Source organism: Choloepus didactylus, chromosome Y (genome assembly GCF_015220235.1).
Source record: "Choloepus didactylus isolate mChoDid1 chromosome Y, mChoDid1.pri, whole genome shotgun sequence".
In the NCBI taxonomy this organism is placed as follows: Eukaryota; Metazoa; Chordata; class Mammalia; order Pilosa; family Megalonychidae; genus Choloepus; species Choloepus didactylus.
In genome coordinates this window covers 12425696-12448114 of record NC_051335.1, presented here as the reverse complement: position 1 = coordinate 12448114, position 22419 = coordinate 12425696, and the positions used below count along the sequence as shown (strand labels likewise).

Genomic DNA, 22419 nt, shown 5'->3' with positions numbered 1-22419 from the left:
ATAATCCCCTGGAGAATGTAATCTTAGGGCATGGGCTTTCTCATTGCTGATCCCCAGAGCCTGGACCTGACCTTGCACCAGTTAGCACTTGCTGAATGAATGAATGTTTTACACATGCATAGATTTACACAATGTTTTCCTTGTCATTTTTGTATTTTTCAATATAGTAAAATATATGTGTATATATATTTACAACATAATTTTAAGAGAAAGAAATCAGAATACAAAATTATATCAATCTTATGGTACCTATACAATACGGCTAAATATGGATAATAACTGGTAGAAAATAGAGGAACACTGAAAGTATGTTCATGTTTCCCAGTGATGGTATAGTGGTTAGCTTTTTCTTGATTTTGAACTTCTTTTATCCCTATGACAATATTGTATGTAAAATATTAAATTAGGAGTGAAAAATGTAAAATTGAAACAGTTTCCTTAAATAGAATCTATGACCCTAAGCTACATCTCTAGCTTTGGTTTGCCTCTTTGTTTTATGAATTCTAAACTCCTCAGGCCAGCAAAATGGATGTCCACTCCCTGCCTTTCTACCTGTGACTCAGTTCCAATAAATGTTACACACCATTGCATCTAACAGTGGAATCTGAATCACGCTTACACTTATGTTGCAAGAAACTGGGAAATGGAGCTTTGTTCTTTCTTGCCTTCTCACACTAGAAGAAAGTAGGAATGGCCATTGAATGAGCCAGTCCATAATCATACACAAATTAAGAAGCATTAATTTACTTCATCACTTATTTACTGAGTACCTATCATCTACATGGCCCAGAAGTGAAGGGATTTTGTCAAAATTTTTCATCCCTATTCCTTCCATTTTCTTTCTCCAGCGTTATCCTCACCTGTGATTGTAGATTAGCCCTTGTCTTCTGTCTTCCTGTGGAATTGGAGTTGATGACTCTTGGTCTGACATATAGTCAATGGCATTGACATGCAGATTAGTGATTTCATAGTCAGATGAACAATGATCATAAAATGGATCTGAGAAGCAGGGTAGTGTCAGAGGAGGATGAAAGGGCAAGAGCATCTTACTTTACTAAATTGAAATTCAGACTTGAGTACTTCCTGTCATTGGGGCCATGGGCAGCTGGGAACTTAGGACTGAGACCCGGAGATTCACCAAGGAAAATTTTACCTTGAATATTTGAGCAAAAAAAAGAAAGTGCATCAAGGAGAGTCCAACCAGTTAGAAGTACATTTCCTGGGATGTATTGATTCACATAAGCACATGAGCACTTACTTTATTGCTTTTTAATTGGTCTCAGGCTTTCAAACAAAGGAAACAGGGCAGTGGAGAGAGCACTTGTCCCTGCAACTAGGTCACTGTGTGACCTTGATTAACCTCTCTGGCCTCAGGGATCATATTCATTAGCTAGTGGTGTTGGACTAGTTGATCATCAAGTTCTTATCCAGCTCTCATTTTCTCTGTTTTAATGATATAAGTCAAATAATGAATTAATACCTAAAAGCTATTCAAATCCCCCATTATTCTGTAGGGTGTTTCACATATTTTTCTAACATATGTTCTCTTCTAATACCTATTCATATCACTCAGGTACAAGTACAAATGGTTTTCTGTACAGTGTGCACACTAATATTCCTCTTCCTTATCTCCCTTAACTCTTCAACCAAGAATTGGATCTATAGTCTAATTTCTTTAGGAATGAACAAATTTTACATAAAATATGTTTGTATTAATGGCTCTCAGATATTAAAATATTTACTTAAATGTGGGCCTCAGATTCCTGATGCAAATGCCATTATGTAGAAATCGAGCAAATAAGGAAAAGAACATAAGAAAATATGATTGGGAGTGACAATTTAAAACTTGTTGAATATTAACATCCATTTAACAAAATATATAATTAACCAAGAAAAGTATTCCATTTTTCTTTCAATCCCATGGACACCAGCACTGTTAGGGCCATCATTAGCTCTTGACTAGGTATCTGCAGAATCCTGTGGGCACTGCCGTTGCTAGGAATACCGTCATCTCAGAATACCTAAAACATCAGAAAGTAAATAACATAGTTGCAGACATATTATTTCTTACCTAGATACCTGCACAATTCCATGGTTAGCATTGTAACTACTAATGAAATATCATCTCTATCCTGGAAAATTGCAAAAATCCATGGTCATTACCATGGTGAGTGACAACATTATGTCTTACCAGGAAACCACAAAATCCCATGCCTGCTCCCATAGTTAGGACCACCATCATCACTTATCTAGATACCTGCAAACTCCCATGGTATCTAACATGGTTAGGGACACATCACCTCTTACTTGGACAAGTAAAATTCCTAAGGCCACTAGCATGGTAAAATGAAGTCCAACACGGTAGTTAGAGACATCATCATTACCTGCCAGGATACCTGCCAAAACACTGTGGTCACTACGGTAACTGATACAGTATCATCTCTTACCAGAATACCTACATGGCCAGGATAAACACTACTGTAGGGACATATCATCCCATGTCTGGATAACTACAAAATTGCATGGACACTACCTTGATTAAAGAAACATCAACTGTTACCTGGAAACCTGCTAATTTCCAAGGTTAGTATCCTTAGGTAGACATAACATCATCTTGACAGGAAACCTGCAGAAATCCCATGGTCACTATGATGGTTAGGATCACTATAACTTTTGATGACACTTGAAAATACACATGGTCACACTGTTGGTTTAAGAGTACCATCACTGCTTACCTGGATATCCGGGAAATCCCATGACCTCGACCTTTGGTGCATCCACCATCATCGAGAACATGGCTCTCAGCCAAATCTTGTGAAGGACCATGGGAAGGGTCACAAGTTTATTGACTGGAATTTACAAAAACCCATAGTCAAAAGAGGGATAAATCTTCATCCAGGACACCAGTAAAATCCCACTGCCTCTACCATACTAAAGGGAACTATCATTTCTACCTGATACTTGTAAAACCAGGGTCAGCACCATAGTTAGGGACAACATCACATCATGACTGGATACCTATATAAAAACTGTGGTTATTACAGTGGTAAGGAGGACCAGGTTAACTTGTGTGGATACCTTCAAATTCCTTGCTCACTACTAGGGTTAAATATATTTTCTTTAAGCTAAAAAACAGTAAGATCTCATGCTAATAAGTTTTGATAGGAAACTATCATTTCTTATAAAATGCCTGCAAAAAACATAGTACCAACAAATGTTAAGGGTTTCATCATTATTTATCTGGATATCTAAAAGTCAGATGGTATTTACTCTGGTAAAGCCCACATTATCCCTTCCCTGGGTAACAACACCGAACCTAGTTAACAAACATTGTTAGGTTCAACATGAATTCTAGACTGGATCCTGGAAATCAGAATATGAAAATATGCTCAAGTACATATCTTTTTCTCCCTGGACATATGTGGTAAACTTGCTCACTTTCAACTTGAAGGGAACCATCAACTCTACCTGGAAACTGTGGAAGTCAAAGGTCAACACTGTAGTTAGAGACACAAAAATCCCTTGACTGGACATCTGCAAAAATCCCATACTCACTATTGGGGTGAAGAACACCATGCAAAATTACAGGAATACCTGCAGGTCCCTCACTCATAACCAGGATTAAACACACATTTTCTCTAAACTAGAAAACAGTAGGATCTCATGCTTACTATGGTTACTAGTATTGTGAGGGACACTATCATTTCCTACCCAAATACCTGCAAAAAAACCATGGTACCAATAAGTATTAGGGATATCATCAACACTTACCTAAACATCTAAAGATAGGATAGTCTGTACTATGGATAAGGCCCATATTAATACTACCTGGAAACCAGCAATATCCCCCATGAGTGAGTATTGCTGGATTCAACATGATCCCTTGACTGGAACCTAAAAAACATATTCTATGATCTGGATGACTGTAAATAAACTTGGGCCAAAAACATAGGGAAAACATCATGTGTACCTGGATATATGAACAACACCAAGGTCATTGCCATAGTGAGGGAAACCAACATCTCTTGAAATGAAAATAGTGAAAACACTACAGTCAATAGTGTGTTGACAAAAACGAAGAAAACTTATCTGGATAACTGAAAAGCACTCCCTCACTATCAGATTTAAACACATATTTACCCTAAACTAGAAAACACTAAGGTATAAAATTTATAAGCATTGGTCAGGATGGTGTCATATCTTACCTGAAAGTCTGAAAAAACTAGTAACCACATTTGTTAGGATTTGCATCATCAACATGGGTTAGATTTCATAATGACTTACCTACAAATCAGATGATCACATGGTCTGTACTGTGGTGAAGGACCATAGCAAAACTACCTGTGAACTTCGGTTCCTTCCTTGACACCTGAAAAAATACCCTTAGTTACTTCGAACCTGAAAGGACCGCTCAACAACACTGATATCACTGCAGAGATCCAAGGTCAATAATGAAGTAGAGAAACCAATATCTCTTGAGTAGACACCTGTAAAAATCCCACGATCACCACTTTGTTGAGGAACACTGTAGTAACTTCTTTTGATGCCTTCAAATCCCTCACTCACTACTGGGTTGAAGCATACATTTTCACACATGGAACCTAGGAAGCTCTCACGCTTACTGGTATTGTAGGAACACTACTATTGCTTACCTGAAATCCTGTATGGAAAGAATGGAACCAACATGTTTTAGGGATTCATCATCACTTACCTAGATATCACACCAGGTGGTCTGTCCTGTGGTTATGGCCCGCATCATCACTTACCTGGATACCACCAGTGTCCCATTTTAACAACCATTGTTAGCTTGAACAGGATCCCTTGACAGAGTCTGAAAAATATATTGTGACACAGGTGTTTTAGGAAACATGCTCTTCTACCAAGACACCCTTAACACCTTCGTGCTTTCCAGTGCGATGGGGCCCAAAATTCTAGCTGGCATTTGCCAAAATCCACGGCCCATAACATAATCAGTGACAGCGGTATCTCTTGACCAGACACCTACAAAAATCCCACGGTCACTACTCTGGTGAGGAATGCCATGATAAATTATCCAGATACCTGAACCCCTCACTCACTGCCATGATTAACCACGTGTGTGCTACAGAAATGTTAGCACCCTCATCATCACTTGTACCTAGGTATATAAAAATCAGATGCTCTCTAGAGTGGCTAAGGCTCACGTCACCCCCTCACCTGGATTCCAGCAAAGCTACACATAGATGAGCACTCTTTTTATTTATGTACCTATTTATTTACTTACTGACTGACTGACTGATTGACTGATTGATTGGTGAACTCACCAGGATCTCTTGAGGAAGAATCTGAAAAGCACATAGTGACAAAGAGGTTTAGGGTTGCGAAGTTTTTAAACCAAGCCCTGCAATTTACCTTGGTTACTTCCAGGGTTAAGGGACCCATGAGTATTGCCTGGAAAGTTCCAGAACTCCAAGGTCAAGAGCATACTTAGAGAAACCAACTTCTTTGGACCCGACACCTGTAAAAATCACAGGGCCAATTAGTGAGAGAACCAATATTAATCAGGATATCTGCACATCCCTCACTCAGTACCCAGATCAAATGCATGTGTGCATATCTTGTTGACCTTATCAACAGAAAGACTCAAGTTACTAAAAGTTGGAGGGGCACAATCCTTTCTTACCTAGTCTCCTGAGAAAAAACATGGTACCTACACGTGTTAGGGCTTTCATCATCAGAATGTGCTAGAGAAATCATCGTCACTTGCCTGGGTAGCTGAAGATCAGAGGGTCTATGCTGTGGTTCAGGCCCTTGGAATCATTTACCTGGATAGCAGCCACGTCCCATGTTAACAACCCTTGTCAGCTTCATCAGGATATCTTGACCTCAACCTGAAAAACACAGTGTGATTAATGTGTTGGAGGACATTTCTTTTTTTTTGAAATTGGAACCCTGAAATCTAACTTGATTACTTCCAACGTTAGGGGACCCAAGGTTATTACCTGGAGAGTAGCAGAATTCCACAGTCAAAACTGTAGTCAGGGAAACCTAATTGTCTTGACCTGAAAACAAGTCAGATGATCACTACCATGGTGAGGAACCCCAGTGTAACTTACCTGAATTACCTGGAAGTCACTCACTCCTACCTGGGTCAAAGACAGAATTCTCTCAGCTAGGAAACTTGAAACGCTTATGCTTACGAGTATTCATAGGGAGGCTATGAATTCTTACCTGAATGCCTGCCAAAGAACATGGTAACAAACAGGTAGAGATTTAATCATCACTTACCTAGCTATCGGAAAGCTCAGGTGGTCTGTACTCTGGTTAAGGCCCACATCATCCCTTACCTGAATTCCAGCAGTGTCCAGAGTGAACGACCATTGCAGCTTAGACATGATGTCTGGACTGGAAACTGGAAAACACGGAGTGACACGTGTTGAAGAACACTTCTTTTTCAACCTGGATGCCCTGAGAAAACGTTGGCCACTTCTCCCCTTTTGAGTCCCTTCAACTAACCTGACAACTTGCAGAAATCCAAGGTCAGCACTGAAATTAGAAGCAAAAGCATCTTTTGACGGCACCACCAATATCCCATGGTCATTGCTTTGGTGAGGAACACGACGATAACTTATCTGGATACCCCGAATCCCTCCCTCACTACTACCGGCATTGGCCATCCCGAGTCTCTGAGGTAGCAAATGCTAAGACCGCATGATGAGTAGTATTGGTAAGGAGACTGTCATTTCTTATCTGAATGCCTGCAAGGAAACATGGTACCAAAGGTGGTAGGCATTTCCTCATCACTTACTTAGATAACTGAAGACATAAGGGTCTGTGCAGCGGTTAAAGGTCATATCATCCCTTGCCTGGATTCCACAATATCCCACGTAAGCAAGCAGCTTTATCTTACCAAGATCTCTTGACTGGAACCTGAAAAACATAGAATGATAAATGTGTTTAAGAACACGCATGATTTCACTGGACCTCGACAATTTACCTTGGTCACTGCCCGCATTACAGGACCCACAAATATCACCTGGATAGTTGCAGGACTCCAAGGTCAGCCCACGGTTAGTGAAACCAACTTCTCTTGCCTGGACCCCTGCAAGAATTCCAAGGTCACTACTGTGCAGAGGGACCCTAAAAGAACTCATTTGAACAACTGCACATCCCTCACCAACTACCAGGGTCAAACCCATTTGTTCCCTAAGCTAGAAAACCGTAAGATTTCGTGCTTTGTGGGAGTGTGAGGGACACTACCATTTCTAAACTGAATCCCTGCACAAAGTGGAAGTACCAACTTAGGGGAGAAAAAGCACAACTACTATGTGTAAAGAGAATTCGTCATCGCCTACCTAGATATCAGAAGATCAGATGGTCTGTACTGCAGTGAAGGCCCACTTCCACACTACCTGGGATCCAGCAGTGCCCCACGTTAACGACCATAGTTAGGTTCACCACGTTCCGTTTTCTGAACCACAGAAACACAGCATGAGAAAGGTTTTGGAGGAGACCTCAGTTTCTTCCTTGACACCTGAAAAACTACACTTAGTTATTTCGACCCTGACAGGACCCCTCAACTACAGCGACATCACGGCAGAGATCCAAGGTCAGTAATGTAGTAGAGACACCAACATTTCTTGAGTAGACACTTGTAAAAATCCCACGATCACCACTTTGTTGAGGAACACTGTAGTAACTTCTTGTGATACCTTTAAATCCCTCAGTCACTTCTTTTTCAACCTGGTTACCCTCAGAAATCTTTTGCCACTTCTATCCTTTTGAGTTCCTTCACCTAACCTTATATAGCCGAAATCAAAATTGAATATTGCAATTAGAGACAAATATATCTTTTTACTCCACTATAAAAATCCCATGGTCATTACTTTGGTGAGGAACATGATGATAACTTATCTGCATACTTGAATCTCTTAGTCACTTGTGTGTTTTTTCATACATTTTCTGTGAACTAGAACTCATTCCGATCTTATGCTTTCTTGTGTTTGTAGAAAGATTACCATGTCTTACCTGAATGTCTATAAGAAATATGGTATGTATTGTTATGGATTTCATTTTATGTTACGTGTATATCTGAAGAGTTTTATAAAGCCCACACATTCCATTACGTAGATGATTACTGTCCATGTTCCATGTTAACCATCCGGTTTAGATTCTCCATGAAGTTTTTACTGGAATCTAGACAACCTAGCAGCTTTTCTTTTCAAGGACACATCTTATTCTCCTTTGATACCGTATAGGAACTTTGTTATTTATACCTTGACGGGACCCCAATCTGTACCTGGTGTTTCTTGACATCCAAGGTCAACACTGTAGTTAGTGACATCAGCATCTTTTGACTGTCTACCTACTAAAATTCTAAAATATGATAACTACGTGGTGAGGAACTGCAAAATAACTCATCTGGATAAATGCAGATCCCTCACTCAATCTACCTAGATTAAACATGCAGTTTCTTTAAACATGTTAACAGTAACATTTCATGCTTAGTATTACTGGTTAGGGCACTGTCATTTCTTACTGAATCCCTGCCAAAAAACTTGATACTAACAAGTGTTAGGGATTCATCTTCACTCATTTAGATATCTGAAAATCTGATGGGCTTTACTGTGGCAAATGCCCATATTGTTCCTTACGTGAATACCAACAATGTTCCACATTAACGAGCAGTGTTAGGTTCGTCATGATCTCTTAACTGGAACCAGAAAACTTTTTTGCAAATATGTGTTTAAGGACACATCTTTTTCCATCTGGAGACCTGCAGATATCCTTGGTTCCTTCCTCTTTAATTGTACCCAACAACTTTACCTGCATTCCTGCAGAATTTCATGGTGAACACTGTAGCTAGAAACACAGTTTCTCTTAACTGGGCATTTGCAATAATTCCTTGGATCCTACTGTTTTGAAGAACCCCATGATAAGTTTCCTGGATACCTCCAAAACTATTGGTCACTACCAAGATTAAACACACATTTCCTCTAAACTGGAGAACATTAAGGTCATCTTCCTACAAGTATTTGTAAGGATCCTTATCAATTGGATCTGAATACCTGCAAAATCCCATGACCACAGCCGATGTTGAAGACACCATTATCACGTATTTAGATCTCTGAAGATCAGAGAGTGTGTTGTTGTTAAGGCCTACATTATCAGTTACCTGGATACCAGTAATCCCCCATGTTTGCAAGCATTGTTGCATCTATCATCATCTCATACCTAGATCATGCAAAACATTTTGATGAATGTTTTTAGGGTACCTCTTCTGTACATGAACATCTGAGAATTGCCTTGGTCATTTCCACAGTTAGGGACTTATCAACTCTACCTGAGTACTTGGAAGAATTCCAAGTTCAACACTGTAGTTAGATACACCATCCTTTCTTGACTGAACATCAGTAAGGTCCCATGGCCACTACTGTCATAAGAAACCCCATGATAATTTACCTGGACGCCTGAAAATTCCTCACTCACCACCAATGTTAAACACAAATCTCTAAACAAGAAAAAAATAAAACTCATTCTTACTACTATTGGAAGGGACTCAATAATTTCTTATTTGTGTATCTGCAAAATATTATTAAGAATTTGGTACACAGTCAGTTTTATGTAGATAACTGAAATTCAGAAGGTCTCTACTGTGGGTCTAAGTCAATATCATCTCTTACTTGGCTAGCAGCAAACCCCAAAGTTCACTACTACTTTTGGTTTCATCATTATATCTTGATTGTTACCCAAAACATTGTAAATAATGTGTTTAAGGACACATCTCCTTTTATCTGGACCCATGCAAAATCCAACAGTCACCACCATCATTTGACATACCATCAACTCCACCCGGATGATTTAAGATGTCAAGGTCAACACCTTAGTTAGAGACACCATCACTCTTGACTGGGTATCTGCAAAAATCGCATGAGCCCTTCTACAGTGAGTAAATCCCTGAGAAGTTACCTAGATACCTGCAAAACCCTAGTTACTTCCAGTGTTATACACACATTATCTCTAAACTAGAAAAACAGTACAATATCTTGCTTACTCGTATTGGTATGGACACATATTTATTACAAGAATAGCTAGAAGTAAACATGGTACTAACAAATGTTAGTGATACCATAATCACTTTCTAGGTATCTGAAAATGAGATGGTGTATACTGTACGTTTCTTACCTGGATACCAGCAAAGTGCCACTTTCACTACCATTGTTAGGTTCATCATCATTTCTTGACTGGAGCTTGTTTTTAAAAAATGAGGACAACTATGTTAAAGGAAAACACCTTCTTCTACCTGGAACCCTGAAAAATCCCATGGACTCCACCATCATTGGGGGAATCATCAACAATTCTACCTTGATACTTGCAGAACTTTAAGGTCAGCATCTAGTTAGAGATTGGGACACCATCATCACTTCTCTAAATAATTGAAAATCATAGATCTCTAATGTATTGAAGGCCAGTGTCATCTCTTATCTGGATACCAGTAATTTCTCACATTTACTTCCACTGTTAAGTTCACAATCATCTAGTCATTGGAACCTCAAAATCCCATGGTCATTCCTGTGCTTAGGACACGTGATTACTTACCTGGACACCTCCAAAATACCCTGGTCTCCACTCAGTTATAGCCCACATTATTTCTTTCACCCAATACTTACCAAATCCCATGTTCACTATCATGGCTAAGTTCACCTTCATTTCTTTCTTGGAACCTGAAAAAAAACCATGGCGATAACTGAAATTAGAGACACCTCATCTGTTACCGGCATATGTGGAAATTCCATGGTTACTACCGTGGTTCAAGTCACCATCACTACTAACTTGAATGCCTTCAAAATCTCATATTCACTACACTGTTTAGGTTGACTGTCATCTCTTGTCTGGATACTTGGAAAATACCTTTGTCACAATCATGGTTTTGACACATCTTCTCTTACCCTGATACCCACAGAAGCCTTTGGTCTGTACCAGGTTGAGAAACACGCTGTTTCTTATATGGATACTTACAAACTCCCAGATAAATTCCATTGCTAAGGACACATCCTCTCTTACCTGGATACCTGTGAAATCCCATGATCACTTCCATGGTTAGGTTTATCATTGTTTCCTACCTATATCCCTTCAATATCCCATGTCCACTACCTAGGTAGGAACACCCTCATTTCTTCCCTGGATATCTACAAAATCCCATGGACACTACCATATGGTTAGGGTCACTGTCATCTCTTCCCTGGATTCCTTCAAAATACTATGGTCACTACAATCGTAAGAGCCACCATCATCTCCTACCTTAGCATCTGCCAAATGCTATAGTCACTGAATATCTTGGAGAGGGAGTCGAGCTCTTCATGCTCTGACTCCTGCCTGCCTTGCCAGCTTCAGCCCTTGCCCTCCCAGTAGTCCATTATGATGTAAGCATTCTAAGCAGTTGCATGTTCTGAAATATTCCTTTCTCTCCTGGTTATGGGCATTAGAGTGCTCAAGGCAGCCCTTATCATCGCATGAGAGCCGATTATCAGCATTTCTTTATCACTTGGTGTTCAGTGATCAGTGGCCTTGAAACTGGCCAGGCTGGCAGAACTGACAAATGCTACACATCAGGGCTTTTTGTTTGAGGAGAGCTAGTTATTAATGATTTTCTAGGATATGCTGCTGAATAAAGTAATGAATGAACAGGGAGAGACACTACAGAGTAGTGACAACTCAGTCTCTTGTTTTTTCATGAATTGGATGTGACTTTGTGGATGAAGGAATATGTCAGTTTGCTCTAGACATGCCTTAAAACATATTATTTTCTTTATTTTTATACTTGATGGAAAAGATGGTTAAGCACATTTATTACAAATTACTCAATATGATTTTTATGCTGGCCAGGGATTTACCTAATCTCAATAAGTCCAAAGTTTAGAAACTTCCTAGAAAAAATGATACAATAAATATTATTAGAACTAGCAAAAAAAATTACACACATATATATACATTTGTATACATATGTATGTGTGTGTGTGCGCGTGTGCATGTATATATATTTGATACCCATTTACCAAAGCAAATCTTTTCTTTTCCTCACCATGTAAAATTCTTATTGTGCTTTTGGGACAACCTAAATTTCTTATCAGTAATGACATTTAGATTTCACAAGAATCCTAATCTGTAATTTCTTTGAAAACAAAATAAAATGTCCAGTGTGTAAGCCAATGTTATGGCAATTCTGGGGGAAAAAAAGCATGCCATGTGGCTGCAGTTCTGTGACTATTTCCTTCAGAATGCTCAGAGAGCAGCAGAAGCAACCTGCAATAAATAAGTCTATTTTTTTTTCATGACAGTGGTGGTCTTAGCTTACTATTTCTTTATTTCCCTTAGTGTTCCCACTTTTTCTGTAACCTTCCCCAATAATGGAATACTGATATGTTAGACTACAGTAATGCTAAATATAAAACTGGTATATCGCCAATTTTCCTTTCTTAAAAGAAAATGTTATATTTCTTCAGGATTACTCTTAGCTACTCCCCACTTCCACTCACCAAGGTCAGCCAATGAAAGCATCAGCCACAAGAAACAATTTGGGTGCCATAATTAAACATGAACTATTCCTGAGAAGGTTTTCTGTCTCTTAAACCCACTTCACACCCATCCCTCTGTTTGTTTTTTGAGTCACTGGTGAAAATGATTACCTTCTTTGGTAGTAATGATCTTATTACCCATATAGATTGAATTCAAATGCAATCATTTCTTGCCTTGCAGGGAATGAAATGTGCTTTAGAATCAGTCTAATGTGCTACTAACTGGATTTTTTGTCCAAAACTTATGGGATCCGTATCATTTGGGGTTTTTCCTTTATCATTTGACTTTATTGAAGAAAATGTTTGGCAGTGAGAGTGTAACTAAAGAGTTTGTATCAGATGGCATCAAGGACAGCTGGTCCTGGGTTTAGGCTAAGCAGAAGACAAGGTCTGGCATTTGGGCTTCCAGCCCTGGCACACCCTGATTCACCAAGGTCCCTTATACTTAGCAGTCTTACAGTTTCTCTCAGGCCACAATTTAGATGATTTCTAAAATTAACTCTGTACTCTAAAATTAATTCATGGCTCATATATTGATCATTATGTCTGAATAAAAGCACAATACACTACACTAATAACAATTTTTTTTATGTAACAAGCTTAGAACTTCTGAGACTGACACTAAAATTACTATTTTGGTACTTTACAAAAATAATACAAAAAAAAGTCAAGAGAGACCATACACACATGCACGCACACACACAACAGGGTACCTCTTTGAAGCTATTCTATTTATCTTAAAAATGAAACCCAGTTATGAATTCTGATGACTTAACTTTGTTATCTTATCAGTTTTATAGAAGCAGATATCGCAACAATCATATTTTTCTGGGCCCAGTGAAAAATATCAACACCTGTGTACGTGAATTTGTACATCATTTCACAGATATTTATAAAACCCAGCATTGTTAGGCAGGATGGAAAAATCAAAGATCTGTTGTCTATTCTTTGTGTTGGTGTGGTATTTTTTGTTGTTGTTTTTGAAGTTTGGTGTTTGAATACACCAATGAAATATTCTGATCCTTTTGTTCTCTTTTCTTATTTTTCTTTTTTCGGAACAATATTGCCACACATCAAAGGGAACGGTCAAACATATCAGGAAGTAGTCATATGATTATGTAACCATTAAAAATCATGCTTTAGAAAGTACTTATTGAGCTGTAGAAGTGCCCATGAAGTATAATATTGTGGGGAGAGGAAAATATATAATGTGATATATACCGTATAAACCCAGGTAAACTTAAAATGCATTATACATGCAAACAATAAGCTGCACAGAAGTGTGCTAAACAGATATCTCTAAAAGTAGAATAAGGGTGATTTTATGTTCCTCCTTAGACTTTTTTTTAACTTCTACATTTCTTCAAGGCACATATTTGAGTTATTAGCAGAAAGGGGGAAAACTGCCTTTAAAGTATCACCCTGCTCCCTTTTTGACTGCTTCATTTGACAAAAACAAGTCCGCCCATGGGATTGCTATGAAGACCAGATCAGAGAACATCTGTAAACTATATCTGTAGCTCAGTAACTCAAAAGATGCTGGTTGTCCTCTCTCCACCAAGTTTATTTCTGCAATTTTATCAATACCTATAATTTGGAGTTACCTGGTATTATTACTTATTTTCCATGTATAACCTGCCTGCCAAACAGTGTATAATTTTTTCAAGGCTGTTTAAATCTTAGGGCTCTGGCACCTAGTTAAGCCTCCAGTAGGTAGCTGTTACTGTGAATCATTGACTTGTGGGATTTGTGGGGTAGGATTTCAAAATGAAAACCTTGGGCCTTATGAAAAAGAGTCGGGCTCCTCTCCTTCCCTTGCTTTGGAGACCACAAAGTTTAATCAGACATGGATTGTGGCCAAACTTTACCAAGCCATTCCTGGGTTTTTCCCACTGTAATTCTCTGCTTATTTGGATTTTTCTCAATGATGAGGCCATCAGAACCATTTGTTGTGCCTTTTTTAGCAGGACCAGATAAAAATATGAGCCTCAGTGTGATCACAAACGACATCCTTCCTCTGTGGACATATTCTTACCTGGCACTGCTGCTCCCATATTCATTATCACCGACTACGTCCGCTACAAGCCAGTTACCATCTTACAGGGCATCAGCTTCATTGTGAACCAGGTGCTGCTCATATTCGGTCAAGGTCTAATGGCCATGCAGGTGCTGGAGGTCACCTACGGCTTGGTCTCTGCCACTGAGGTGGCCTACTATGCCTACATATACAGTGTGGTCAGCCCGGAACACTACCAGCGAGTGAGCAGCTACTGTCGGAGCGTGATGCTGGTGGCCTACACGGCGGCCTCCGTGCTGGCCCAGGTGCTGGCATCCCTGGCCGACATGTCGTACCTTTACCTCAATGTCATATCCTTGGCCTCTGTCACTGTGGTCTTCCTTTTCTCACTTTTTTTGCCAATGCCCAAGAAGAGTATGTTCTTCCATGCAAAACCCAGCAAAGAAGCTCTTCAAAGGCCATCAGCAAAAGATGCTGTCTTAGATGAGCCCCGTAAGGATCACCAACCAGTAGACCGAGAGTCCATCAACATTTCAGGGCCTATGGATGATGGCCAGTTGGGCAGCCCAAAGACAGAAAATGTGGCTTTGAGAGTTTTTACACTGTGGTTCCATGACTTGAGGGAGTGCTACTCCTCAAAGCATCATTTTTACTGGTCCCTCTGGTGGGCTTTATCCACAGCCAGTTTTAACCAGGTTTTGAGCTATGTTCAAATCCTGTGGGATTACAAGGCACTGTCCCAAAGTTCTGCAATATATAATGGAGCAGTGGATGCCCTCACAAACTTTGGAGGGGCCCTGGCAGCCTTCTCAGTTGGCTACGTGAAGGTCAACTGGGATCTCGTGGGGGAGCTGGCCCTGGGGATCTTCTTAGCAGCAGATGCGGGCTCTCTGTTTCTCATGCATTACACAACTAATATTTGGGTTTGCTATGCTGGTCTTTTGATAGTCAAGTCAAGTTACATGTTTCTTATAACCATAGCAGTATTTCAGATTGCTGTGAATCTTAGCATGGAACGCTATGCCCTGGTGTTCAGAATCAACACCTTCTTGGCCTTGTTGATCCAGACCATCCTAACTGTGACCCTGGTTGACAACCAGGGCCTGGGGCTTCTGGTCAGCATTCAGTTTTTGATTTATGGAAGTTACTTCTCAGTCATTCCTGGAATTTTCCTAATGAGAAGCGTCTACATAATCTATTCAGCCAAATGCAAAAAGAAAGAATGTTGTTCACCTACTGATCTGAATCCAAATGGATCGGTTGACCCAGTGCCTGACATGAGCACAGTAACATGGCTTTAGCCCAGTCTCCCCTAACATGGAATCAGAGGATGGGCGACTGATTGAAAATACATGGTGCTTTGTGTATGTACTTTGTATTTTAATGTTTTGTCCTAGATTAAGATACTGTGAAAGTTTCTCTGATTTAAAAAAAAAAAAAAGAAAAAACCTTGGAGAATTATATTCACAATGAGTGAGCCCTAATGCAAACTATGGACTTTAATTACTAATAATGTGTCAATATTGGTTCATCAGTTGTAACAAATGTGCCACACTGTAATGCAAACAGTTAAAATAGGGAGAGACTATGGGGGGGGGGGTATGTGTAGGGGGTGTATATGGAAACTTTCTGTGCAATTTTTCTATAAGCCTAAAACTTCCCTAAAAATAAATTTATTAAAAAAAAAAAAAAAAAGAAAAAGAAAAAGAGTCGGTCCAGAGAGAAGTGTGATCTTTGTAATGTAAAAATTAATGAAAGAGATAAGAATAATGATGTCATTAGGATCCTGGTAAGCCAAGGAGAGTTATGGGCTGTGGTGGCTAATTTCTCAGAATATAGCAGGATTTCTCCACTGACACTATTAATGTTTTGTACTGGATAATTCTTTGTTGTGGGGTGCCATCCTGTGCATTGTAGGATGTTTAGCAGTATCTCCAGCCTCTACCCACTGCATGCCAATAGCAACCCCACCCCCACCCCCCCACCCCAGTTGTGACAACCAAAAATATCTCCAGAAATTGTGAAATGTCCCTTGGGGTGGGGGGTGGGCAGAATTGCCACATTTGAGAACCACTGGATCAAGGAATAAAATTTTAAAAGCATGAGGTTCTTTTATTTTCTCCATACCATCCTGACCAATAAGACTGCTAATTGCAATCTAGAGACAGGCCATAACAAAACAGACTTAATTTAGAAAGATATAGTCACAGATTTAGCTACTCGAATAAAAGCTGTAATTCTTGTCTCTAGTCCAATGCTCATTCATCCTAGGAAGAGTGTCTTAGTAAGCAGTAGGTCTCTCAGGCTGGAATCCACCAACCTGTTTCAGATTCAAGGGCAAGGAGCTGGAAACTCATGAGGTGGGGTGGAGGACTGCTTACAACTCAGAGAAAGCACGTTCCAGAGCAACATTGCTTGAGAATGAACAACTGCCATGCACAGAATTTTCAAGAAACTCATTCTGTCACTGAAAGGTCCATTGGAATTTATTACAGCAGAAATAGAAATCTTGTCCAACCATAAAACCACATCTCACTAAAAGGTCCCTCTTTTGAAAATTGCATTTAATTTGACCAATAATTCAGAAAAATCCTGTATTTGTAGAATATGATTTTAGATGAAGAGTTGGTTTTATGAACGGGTCAGTAGCTGTTGGCAGTAATCAATATATCTAATCCCCATGGGTCATCAGCTAATCACACTCAGGTATATACTGCCTCTTGTTGTATACTGGTGATGCGTCTTGTATACTGGTCATGCCTCCTGATTTCTGACATGTAAAGAGCTTGGAAGTCATCACTCCCATCCTTACAATAGGAAAAAAAGCTGAACAAACTGAAAATGAACAACTCTTCTTAGATCCACCAGAGAATTGTGGTCCCAGGGCAAATTGACACCCGTAAAACTGAAGAGATAGGCAAAAACAGAAAATCACAGTTTACTGGGAGCAGAAGCCTCTGGCACCAATAACTGGTAGAAACACTTAAATAGTAATTGATAAATTGACGAATTGCTGGATTCTGAATGTGGACTGGCTTGACAATCCTGGTGAGGCCCCCATACTTTCACGTGTTTTAACTTCAGGGGCCCCACCAGGTTCTCAAGGTGAACATTGGAAAAGATCTCCACTGCTTTGGGCAACGGGAGAGGGAAAGTAACCATTTCGAAATATGCCCAGAATATTCTGTTCTCTGTAACAAAGGATTATACAACAGGAAGAGTGAACCTTATTGTAAACTATGGACTTCAGTTAATAATAGTGTATCAATATTGGTTCATTCATTGTAACAAATGTATGATACCAAGGCAAGATGTTAATAAAAGTGGAAACCGTGAGTGGGGGAGAAGAGTAGATGGGAACTCTATATTATCAGCTCAATTTTTCTGTAAAACTAAAATTGCTCTTAAAAATAAAGTCTATTTAACACCTCTTAGGTTTCAATGTATTGGAATAGCTAGAAGTAAATACCTGAAACTACCAAACTCCAACCCAGCAGTCTGGACTCCTGAAAACAATTATATAATAATGTAGATTACAAGGGGTGACAGTGTGATTGTGAAGACCTTGTGGATCACACCCCCTTTATCTAGTGTATGGATGAGTAGAAAAATGGGGATAAAAACTAAAGGACAAATGGGGTGGGATGGGGGGATGATTTGGGTGTTCTTTTTTCACTTTTATTTTTTATTCTTGTTCTGGTTCTTTCTGATGTAAGGAAAATGTTCAGAGATAGATTGTGGTGATGAACGCATAACTATGTTATCATACTGTGGACAGTGGATTGTACACCATGGATGATTGTATGGTGTGTGAATGTATTTCAATAAAACTGAATTTAATAAAAAAAATACACCAAAAAAAAAAAAAAATAAAGTCTATTAATGAAAACAAAACAAAACCAAAGAAGGCTGCCAGTTTTGAACACCTTCCAAATAGGAGCCTAAGACCCCAGCTCGGTTTTTCCTGCTTATTGTATGCTTCTCTTTCAGCAGTCTTCCTCATTTCCCTGTGATCACAGAAGATAAAGCCTGCTCTGACTATCTACTCTAAGTGCATGCTTTCCTCTCCTTGCTCTTTTCTCCTGCCATCCCATGACAGGTGACTCTGTGTCCCCTCCTACGCCCATTGCAGACATTACTCCCCAATTATGACCCTCTCTTTCACTAAGCCTGGACATAGGTTTGGAATCATTATCCACACAATCTTTAAACAGTTGGGATTTGGCACAATGAATGATAACTATTTTCTGTGTCTGGACTAGGTGTTTATAATTCATTCCTCTATAGAGATGGAAATGCCTCAAGTTTGTTCCTGGCTCTTGATACATGTTTTAAGGCAAATGGCCAACATTTGTTCTTATGGAAGGGGTTTTTAAAGACTATCTTGCCCTTAACCCACTTTATAAAAATGGAATTTTTATAAGTAATAAAAGTATTTTTCATCTTACAAGCTTGTTCACAAAATTCTCGAAAATGTTAACTTTTCTGCTAACTTATAGTATAGAGCAGGGGTTGGTAAACTTTTCTTGTAAAGGGTAAGACAGTAAATATTTTCAGCTTTGCAGGCCTCTGTTGCAACTACACAATACTGCCAGTGTAGCATGAGAGCAGCTATAGATGGTATGAAAATGAGTGGGCATGGCTGAGTTCTAATAAAACTTTATTTACAAAAACAAATGGGGGGCGGGGCAAGATGGCAGGGGGCGGGGCAAGATGGCAGACTGGTGAGCTGTATGTTTTGGTTACTCCTCCAGGAAAGTAGGTAGAAAGCCAGGAACTGCGTGGACTGGACACCACAGAGCAATCTGACTTTGGGCATACTTCATACAACACTCATGAAAACGTGGAACTGCTGAGATCAGAGAAATCTGTAAGTTTTTGCGGCCAGGGGACCCGCGCCCCTCCCTGCCAGGCTCAGTCCCATGGGAGGAGGGGCTGTCAGCTCCAGGAAGGAGAAGGGAGAACTGCAGTGGCAGCCCTTATCGGAAACTCATTCTGCTGATCCAAACTCCAACCATAGATAGACGGAGACCAGACACCAGAGAATCTCAGAGCAGCCAGCCCAGCAGAGAGGAGACAGGCATAGAAAAAAAACAACACGAAAAACTCCAAAATAAAAGCGGAGGATTTTTGGAGTTCTGGTGAACATAGAAAGGGGAAGGGCAGAGCTCAGGCCCGAGCTCAGGCCCTGAGGCGCATATGCAAATCCCAAAGAAAAGCTGATCTCTCTGCCCTGTGGACCTTTCCTTAATGGCCCTGGTTGCTTTGTCTCTTAGCATTTCAATAACCCATTAGATCTCTGAGGAGGGCCCTTTTTTTTTTTTTTTTTCTTTAATCCTTTTTTCTTTTTCTAAAACAATTACTCTAAGAAGCCCAATACAGAAAGCTTCAAAGACTTGCAATTTGGGCAGGTCAAGTCAAGAGCAGAACTAGGAGAGCTCTGAGACAAAAGGCAATAATCCAGTGGCTGAGAAAATTCACTAAACACCACAACTTCCCAAGAAAAGGGGGGTGTCCGCTCACAGCCATCATCCTGGTGGACAGGAAACACTCCTGCCCATCGCCAGCCCCATAGCCCAGAACTGCCCCAGACAACCCTGTGTGACAGAAGTGCTTCAAATAACAGGCACACACCACAAAACTGGGCGTGGACATTAGCCTTCCCTGCAACCTCAGCTAATTGTCCCAGAGTTGGGAAGGTAGAGCAGTGTGAATTAACAAAGCCCCATTCAGCCATCATTTGAGCAGACGGGGAGCCTCCCTACACAGCCCAGCAGCCCAGAACTGCCCTGGGGGGACGGCACTCACCTGTGACATAGCACAGTCATCCCTCAACAGAGGACCCGGGGTGCACAGCCTGGAAGAGGGGCCCACTTGCAAGTCTCAGGAGCCATACGCCAATACCAAGGACTTGTGGGTCAGTGGCAGAGACAAACTGTGGCAGGACTGAACTGAAGGATTAGACTATTGCAGCAGCTTTAAAACTCTAGGATCACCAGGGAGATTTGATTGTTAGAGCCACCCCCCCTCCCTGACTGCCCAGAAACACGCCCCATATACAGGGCAGGCAACACCAAATACACACGCAAGCTTGGTACACCAATTGGACCCCACAAGACTCACTCCCCCACTCACCAAAAAGGCTAAGCAGGGGAGAACTGGCTTGTGGAGAACAGGTGGCTCGTGGACGCCACCTGCTGGTTAGTTAGAGAAAGTGTACTCCACGAAGCTGTTGATCTGATAAATTAAAGATAAGGACTTCAATTGGTCTACAAATCCTAAAAGAACCCTATCAAGTTCAGCAAATGCCACGAGTCCAAAAACAACAGAAAATTATAAAGCATATGAAAAAACCAGACGATATGGATAACCCAAGCCCAAGCACCCAAATCAAAAGACCAGAAGAGACACAGCACCTAGAGCAGCTACTCAAAGAACTAAAGATGAACAATGAGACCATAGTACGGGATATGAAGGAAATCAAGAAGACTCTAGAAGAGCATAAAGAAGACATTGCAAGACTAAATAAAAAAATGGATGATCTTATGGAAATTAAAGAAACTGTTGACCAAATTAAAAAGATTCTGGACACTCATAGTAGAAGACTAGAGGAAGTTGAACAACGAATCAGTGACCTGGAAGATGACAGAATGGAAAATGAAAGCATAAAAGAAAGAATGGGGAAAAAAATTGAAAAAATCGAAATGGACCTCAGGGATATGATAGATAATATGAAACGTCCAAATATAAGACTCATTGGTGTCCCAGAAGGGGAAGAAAAGGGTAAAGGTCTAGGAAGAGTATTCAAAGAAATTGTTGGGGAAAACTTCCCAAATCTTCTAAACAACATAAATATACAAATCATAAATGCTCAGCGAACTCCAAATAGAATAAATCCAAATAAACCCACTCCAAGACATATACTGATCACACTGTCAAACACAGAAGAGAAGGAGCAAGTTCTGAAAGCAGCAAGAGAAAAGCAATTCACCACATACAAAGGAAACAGCATAAGACTAAGTAGTGACTACTCAGCAGCCACCATGGAGGCAAGAAGGCAGTGGCACGATATATTTCAAATTCTGAGTGAGAAAAATTTCCAGCCAAGAATACTTTATCCAGCAAAGCTCTCCTTCAAATTTGAGGGAGAGCTTAAATTTTTCACAGACAAACAAATGCTGAGAGAATTTGCTAACAAGAGACTTGCCCTACTGGAGATACTAAAGGGAGCCCTACAGACAGAGAAACAAAGAAAGGACAGAGAGACTTGGAGAAAGGTTCAGTACTAAAGAGATTCGGTATGGGTCCAATAAAGGATATTAATAGACAGAGGGGAAAAATATGACAAACATAAACCAAAGGATAAGATGGCTGATTCAAGAAATGCCTTCACGGTTATAACGCTGAATGTAAATGGATTAAACTCCCCAATTAAAAGATATAGATTCGCAGAATGGATAAAAAAAAATGAACCATCAATATGTTGCATACAAGAGACTCATCTTAGACACAGGGACACAAAGAAACTGAAAGTGAAAGGATGGAAAAAAATATTTCATGCAAGCTACAGCCAAAAGAAAGCAGGTGTAGCAATATTAATCTCAGATAAAATAGACTTCAAATGCAGGGATGTTTTGAGAGACAAAGAAGGCCACTACATACTAATAAAAGGGGCAATTCAGCAAGAAGAAATAACAATCGTAAATGTCTATGCACCCAATCAAGGTGCCACAAAATACATGAGAGAAACACTGGCAAAACTAAAGGAAGCAATTGATGTTTCCACAATAATTGTGGGAGACTTCAACACATCACTCTCTCCTATAGATAGATCAAACAGACAGAAGA

General features: G+C 40.0%; 2 long non-coding RNA genes and 1 pseudogene across 2 annotated transcripts; 1 reads left to right on the top strand and 2 right to left on the bottom strand.

Moving 5' to 3' along the window:
• Positions 1–1861: 1861 nt before the first annotated feature.
• On the bottom strand, positions 1862–6303 carry LOC119524238. The gene is made up of 8 exons (XR_005214769.1): positions 6268–6303; positions 5982–6041; positions 5264–5870; positions 4285–4831; positions 2955–3018; positions 2736–2849; positions 2561–2626; positions 1862–2021 (listed from the first exon to the last, which is right to left on the bottom strand). It is a non-coding gene; the product is annotated as an uncharacterized LOC119524238 (long non-coding RNA).
• A 58-nt stretch (positions 6304–6361) lies between these two features.
• Positions 6362–9889, bottom strand: LOC119524240. The gene is made up of 6 exons (XR_005214770.1): positions 9820–9889; positions 7335–7450; positions 7016–7081; positions 6788–6909; positions 6496–6525; positions 6362–6391 (listed from the first exon to the last, which is right to left on the bottom strand). It is a non-coding gene; the product is annotated as an uncharacterized LOC119524240 (long non-coding RNA).
• Positions 9890–14400: 4511 nt separating this feature from the next.
• Positions 14401–15872, top strand: LOC119524019 (annotated as a pseudogene).
• The last annotated feature ends 6547 nt before the right edge of the window (positions 15873–22419 follow it).